Genomic DNA, 7,078 nt, shown 5'->3' on the forward strand with positions numbered 1-7,078 from the left:
TTTTTAATAATTATTTCTTCCAAAATCTTGTGAAATTAGTCATTATGATCCTTATGTCTCGCAATAACATAACATTTTTGCGACAAACTTTCACCCACCACATCAATTTTTATTAAATAGATGAATTTTTAATTAAAAACAACATTTTTAGTTCAAAACATGGATTTTTCACCTAAAAAATTTTTTTCAGCAGAATTGTTCAATCTCTAACAGAAAATGAATTTTTTACAAAGCAGTTCCATTTTTTAATCTAAAAATGTAAGTGTTTTATTTAAAATTAATTTTTTGTTAAATATTGAACCATTCTGTTCAAATTTATTTTATTTGTTTTTTTTTTATGTGACAAATTAATGTTTTAAACTGAAAATTGTTTTTTTTTTTATTTAAAAAGGGTTTGCATGCAAAAACGGCCCTAAAAACAATTGAGATTTCATATTAACTATTAGATGGCACTTGACTTTATCTCCGCAAATTTTTTGCAAATTTTTAAGTGCGAAATTCGGAATAAAAAAAATGTTTGTATGCATTTTTCTTATTTAAATAATCCATCAGGAATGTTGAGTTTTTCACCATTGATGAATCATCCAAAGACGTACATATCCTGACTTTTAATGTTCGTCGTTAAGGTGTCTTTGTCGGGTCTCATAACTATATTCAATGTAAGAATAAAAATATAAAAAAATAATGATGATTTATAATGATGATAGCATCGCTAATTGATGTTATAAATCATGGTTTGTAATAATAAATCATCATGAGTTGATTGCTGTGGTAAAAAGATATTCTTATCGGAGATTTATCACTGAAAAAGGTAGATATATTATTTGAAGATATTATTTGAAAAAAAAAGTTTGATAAAGACAAATTATAATTATATTAATTAAATAATGTAAAATATTTATAATAATCATTAATGAAAATACTGATACAATAAAAGCAATGAAATAATAACTATGCATAAAACCCGGCAGACACTTTAGCGATGAACACCATCGAAACCATGGAATTTGACAATAATCGTTATTTTTAATTATCGTTCACATTGTTTAAAAATATGAAAAATAATTATCTGCGTCTTAGAGGTCTTATCAATCTGGTTTAATTTGGAGCCCTTTTAGCATTGAAATCCGATGAGACCGTTTAACTATTAAGTTATAAATAAATTTTGTTGGTTTAAGATTAATCACTTTAGTTTAAATAATTTGCTTTCTTGATAAGTCATCTTTTTAGTCGCATTCTGAATTCCTCCAGCATGAATTTAATTTGAATTCGTACTTACCGCGGTCAAACGCAAATAAAGTGAGAAGAAAGTATTTATTTGGTTAGAGTGCAGATCAGATCGGAAAAATTTTGATTTTTATGTCGGTCAATAAATTAAATTAAAATTATATATGGAATATATTATTATACTTGCCAATAGAATTGAGAATAGCGGCCAAGGAAAAAACAAAAATATGAAGAATCCTCATCTTTTTTAACCGGAAAAAAGCTGATGTATGAAATAATGAAGAATTTTGACTAAGTAATATTCTGGTGTTTTATTGGATTTGGCTATACATATATTTACAGTCGTTATATCATGAATAATTTGTAGAGATATTATATTTCACAAGAGTTATTTTCAAGGAGAAACATGCTGTGGTGTAATTCATCAAACGTATTATCTCACTTAATTTAATTTTTGATTTTTTTAAAAGAAATCCGCTCTTATAGTGCTCAACTAGTGCGAAATAACAAATCCTAAAAATGCATATTGTAAATTTCTGTCCTGTTTTCTCATTTATGAGAAATTTCGCAGGCTGAATTTTTGCAAAAATTTATAATATTTTTTAGCCTTATAAGGCGCATACTTTTCTTCTCTTCTCATTGTGAGAACATTTATCTGCGGAATGGCTTATTTTATAAAGTATTATAAATATAAATATTAAAATTTCGACATCTCGTTTTTCGATGAAAATAAGATTATCAGATTTATAGCATCTATAAAATTAAAAAAAAAAAAAACAATCAAAATGTAAATTTCAAGCGAAACAAAACATGATATGAAAAAAGTCAAAAAAAAAAAGATTGCTTTTTGAAAATCCTACAAGTGATACAAGCTACAAAAAAACGACAAAAGTTGTTCAAACAAAAAAGAACCGAAAATTTTCTAGTTAACATTTTTTCACGGAACGCCTTTTTTGTTTTAATCATAACAGAAATAACAATGAAAATTAAAAAATTAATTTTTTGCACAACCAACACAAGCTACGAAAAAATGTAAGGATAAAAGTTGTTCGTCCAAACAAGTACTACGGATTTATTCTGAATTCTTTTTCTATAGAAAGCTTAATTTTTGTTTTAATTGTTAAGAATAACGTTAACAAAAAAGATTAAGTTTTTGGAAAACACCACAATGTACGCAAAAAATTATAAAAGTTACTTACCAAAAAAAAAAAGATATTTTATTTTATTTAATCTAAAGAAAAAACATTGAAAAAATTTAAGTGAGTCGAAAAATAACACAAAGTACAATAAAATGTTACTTAAGAAAATTGTTTTTTCTATAGAACCCTAAATTAAAAAAAATATAATAAAGTCATTATAAAAAATAAAATTTGTACTTTGTTTTGCAATATCTAAAGAAGCAGTCTTATGCTAAAGTACCAAAATAAATATAACATATATTTCATGTAACAGAGTTGAACTTAATGCAGACAAGTTCTCACTTTAAACAAAATCGATTGCGAATCACGAGTGCGTGGAACGACTGTGTTTGTTAAATCCGGAGGAGCATTCACGAAAGAGAATTCACAATCACCCTATTGACGTTGCCGATGCTTCCCCTTTAATCTTGAAAGCCCTGTGTACAAATGTGGTGACAAAGATTAAGCTAGAGAACGTTCAGGAGAATCTAGTTTTTCAAGGCGAAGGAAATTCAACCAAAAAAGTTCATGAGTACAAAATTACAGCTGTCAATTGTTTAAACTTTAATTTTAAAAGTTCTATTTAAACAGAGGCATGTGATATAGTGAACATCTTTGTGACTGTAGCATGAGTGCCCAATGGAGTTTCCGCGATTTCTGCTGGAGTCAGTTCATCAACAGCCCCTGTGAACATATTAATTTTCACCCTCTTTTCTACCGCCCGCCCAAAAGGTGAATAAATTCCACGCAAACTCGTTTCTTTCTTTGTTTTGTTTAAAATTGCATAAATGTCACCATCGGACGTTGACAAAACAATTTGTTCTTCGGTTGGCATGGGCTTAAGGACACCCTTTACTGTTCGCAATTGAATTGCTTGATTGTCGGCAGGAAAGGTGTATCTTCGAAGTTCAAACTTCCGGTTTGGATTACTGTGGGGAGTAAGTCGAGCAAATTTAATTCCTTCAAACGTAAATCCAAGTACGCGAGAAAATTTTTGACAGAGAGGAGGAGACCTGGATCTTGAACGAAGACAAGGCTTCGCAGAAGAAGGCGAACCGGTAGAAGCATGTGATCTGGCAAGAGGAACAGTCTTTTCTGAAATGTGATGTCTGGCGGGCAGAAGATTTCTTTCTATAGGATGAGGTCTTGCAGGCGGAAGAGTCTTTTCAGGAGAATTTTTTTTCGACGATGAAGAAGATGGTCTGCAATGAGGAACACCAGAAATATCGTCGCTACTAGGCGAGCACTCCAATTGCGAACTCAAATCTGCAACAAGAATTAAATTATATTACTCTAGAAATTCACTGCTGCTTATTAAATTCGTAAGTTAATACTGCTAATCGGATAAGTAGAATAACCTCACTAACTCATTTGGTAATATAAATCTTACCGTTTAATTGATTAGGAAATGATAAAATTACTAATTTAGCACTTGGACACAATGGTAATAATTACATTCGTGAAATTTCTACGAATTCGGATTCAGAAAGTACGCATGGCCGAAGATTTAAATATAATATCTAATAACACATTTTGAGCAAATATTACTTTTCACTCAGAGTTCTGTCAAACAGAACTTTCTAGTCTCCCCACTATCTTAATCGCTGAATTTTATCATTAAAAGAAATATACTTGTTCATTTGAAATATAAATCACTCTTCTTCCGAATAATCTGATTGTTGCAATTGTTTGCCGAAATCAGACTGTTGACGTGCGAAGCCCTTTCATAATAATGCTGCGCTGGCATTAATGCCTCGTTTAGAAGTAAAAGTGTAAATTCGTATAAACTTCGCGGAACATTATTAAGAAAGTCGCATCCGAACTTTCAAGAGTCAGGCAAGAGTTAGGCAGAGCCCGGGCGCGGATTGGTACTGACGGCACTATTGAGAACGGCATTATTGGGAAGGTGACTGTATTAAGTTTTGGTTGAATACTTATTATTTGCTCGAAAATCCTGTGAAATTATTTAATATGATCCAACTATCTCACATTATGAGAAACGCAGATTTACCAAAGTTCAAAAGCTTTTGATTTGCAATCGAACACAGTTTAATTTAACTCGAAAATGCGAATTTTCAACTAAATTGTTATCTTCTCAACTGAAATGTAATATTTTAATTTGCACTTGAAAAAATTAAATTTCAACATAACACTGTAACTTTTTATCAAATAGTTGAATTTTCAAGTAAAAACTATATCTTAGGTTTAAAACATTGATTTCTTACTAAAGAAAAACTATTTTTCAAAAAGATACTTTAATTTTTATTTAAATATTACGTTTTAAAAAAGTAGTTCCATTTTTTGAAATAAAAATTCAATCTTTACATCAAAAATTAATGCATTATGTTCGAATTTATTCTTTATAGGTATCCAATTCATCATAAAAAATTTATGTTGTTGATAACTAGTCTTTTTGGGTATAAAATTAATATTATTGTTTGAGAATTTATCTTTTTAGTTGAAACTTAAACCATTTTGTAATTTGTTTTTATTTTGTTAAAAATTAATAGTTAGAACAAAAGTTCGAAACCCTTAATTTTTAAATAGCCTGCCACGGCCTTTTAAACAAGTAAGAGTTTTTGGTTGGTACGATGAAAAGAGAAGAAAGCAGAATACTAATTTAGTGTAAAAATTGCCAAATTTGATTTAAATTCTGAAAATTTTCTTAATATAATGGATTTTCAAATAATTCAAGACCAGGCTGTTTTTCGAGTCACAGAACACGAATTTGGGGTCAACATTAGAATATTACAAAATTTTACGCAAAATTTTATTAATTAAGTCGATTTTTATGATCCTAAGTACGAAAGAGTTTTTCTAGCCATAGAATACGAATTTGAAGTAATGAAGAAGATTTTCCCTATCAGAAAGCACTCGAGCATTTAATTCAAATTTTGAAGTTTTCAAAACATTGATTAATTTGACTGATTTTTAAGAAAGTCAGTACGAGCGCGTGTTTCGAGTCATAGAACACACATTTGGAGCTAAAATTTCAACATTTCATCAGAGTTTTTAAGATTTTATGAATTTAAAAAGCCATAAGTCAAAGATTCCAAAAATTAACTCGAATTTTGAAAATGTTATTAATTTAGTCGATTTTTACGAAAGCTATAACAATGATGATTTTATAGTCTTAGAATATTAATTAGAAGTCAATATTCATAAATTCCAAATTTAAACTGAAATTAATTTTTTTTAATTAATTGGCATATTTCCATAAAATAAATTTGGGATAAATATTCATGAATTTGACTAAAATAATTTTTTCCATTAAATTGGTATATTTTCACAAGCGAGAGGTATTTTCGATTTTCAGAAAGCAAATTTGGGATCAACATTAATAAATTGCAAAAATTGACCTAAAATTTGGAAAATATAATTAAATTGGTAGATTTTAAAAATGTGAAAAAGGAACGGGTTTTCGAGTTGCAAAATATGAATTTTGCTCAAAAATTCAAAAAAGCTGCTTAAGTTTTGCAAATTCTATTTATGTTTTAAATTTGGACTAATGTTAAAAGAGTAGCGTTTTCAGGTAAATCAAGACGAATTTGAAGTGAAAATTCAAAAAGTTGATACTAAGAATGCATATCAGATCGCAAAATATTAAGAGTTGCATATCGGTTTAAAAAACTAAACTAGAATTTTATATTTATTATATTCTTATACCCACCAACAGAATTCAGGATTGCGGCCAAGAATAATACAAGAATATGAAAAATCCTCATATTTTATAAATATTTAATAAATTACTAATGAACAATTTGACGAATTAGTATCACAATGATATGTTGGATTTTAGAATGCGTTCATTTTACAGTTATCTTATCAACATTTATAGGCGTCAAATTTGTTTTTCTGAGATATATATATTTCAATGGAATTAATTTCAAGGAAAAGCATGCAATTGCGTCATTCGTTAAGACTGATATCACAATTGATGTAATTTTTTAGTTTTTATAGAGAAATCCCATGTTATCTAAAACTTTGAAAAAGTAATATAAATTCTATAAAATATGTTAAAACAATTAAAAAGATAAATATCATCTGCATGATTGTGTAATGGCTGATATTTCAAACAAAAAATATCCTAATGACTTTTGAACAATTTTGGATTCTGTTTAATTTTTAAACAACTTGTAGTTGTGTTGGCTTTTTATATTAAGCATTTTAACTCAAAAATCAGCATCACTTGTAAAGGATTTAGAATCTTTTAGATTTTAAACAATCTCCCGATCAAAAATTAAAGAATATTGTAAACTGACGAAAATTGAAGTTTCATTACCAGAAAATCACTTAAAAATGTAACAAAATTGAGAAATTGCGTTTTCACCTTTTGCACATACAACTAATAATATATGACAATGAAACATTTTACTACGATATTTCGTATATAATATTAGTATAGCTTTTATTACTTTTATTTTAGATGATAGATGTATACAAATTTTGTACTAAAATTAATTTTATATTTTTAATAAAAAATTCATTTAACAAATATAAATAAAAAGTTGTAAACTCCATTATTTTACAAGAAATAGGCCCAATTTCTGTTTTGCAGAATAGGTTTGAAATACCTTTTCAGTGAATCTTTTCTATGACATTTTGCAAATTAACAACAATCGGTAATTCTACCATTTTTTATATCTTAAAAATTTGTTTTAAAAAAAGTTCAG

The sequence above is a fragment of the Belonocnema kinseyi genome, chromosome 2, assembly GCF_010883055.1.
Source record: "Belonocnema kinseyi isolate 2016_QV_RU_SX_M_011 chromosome 2, B_treatae_v1, whole genome shotgun sequence".
In the NCBI taxonomy this organism is placed as follows: domain Eukaryota; kingdom Metazoa; phylum Arthropoda; class Insecta; order Hymenoptera; family Cynipidae; genus Belonocnema; species Belonocnema kinseyi.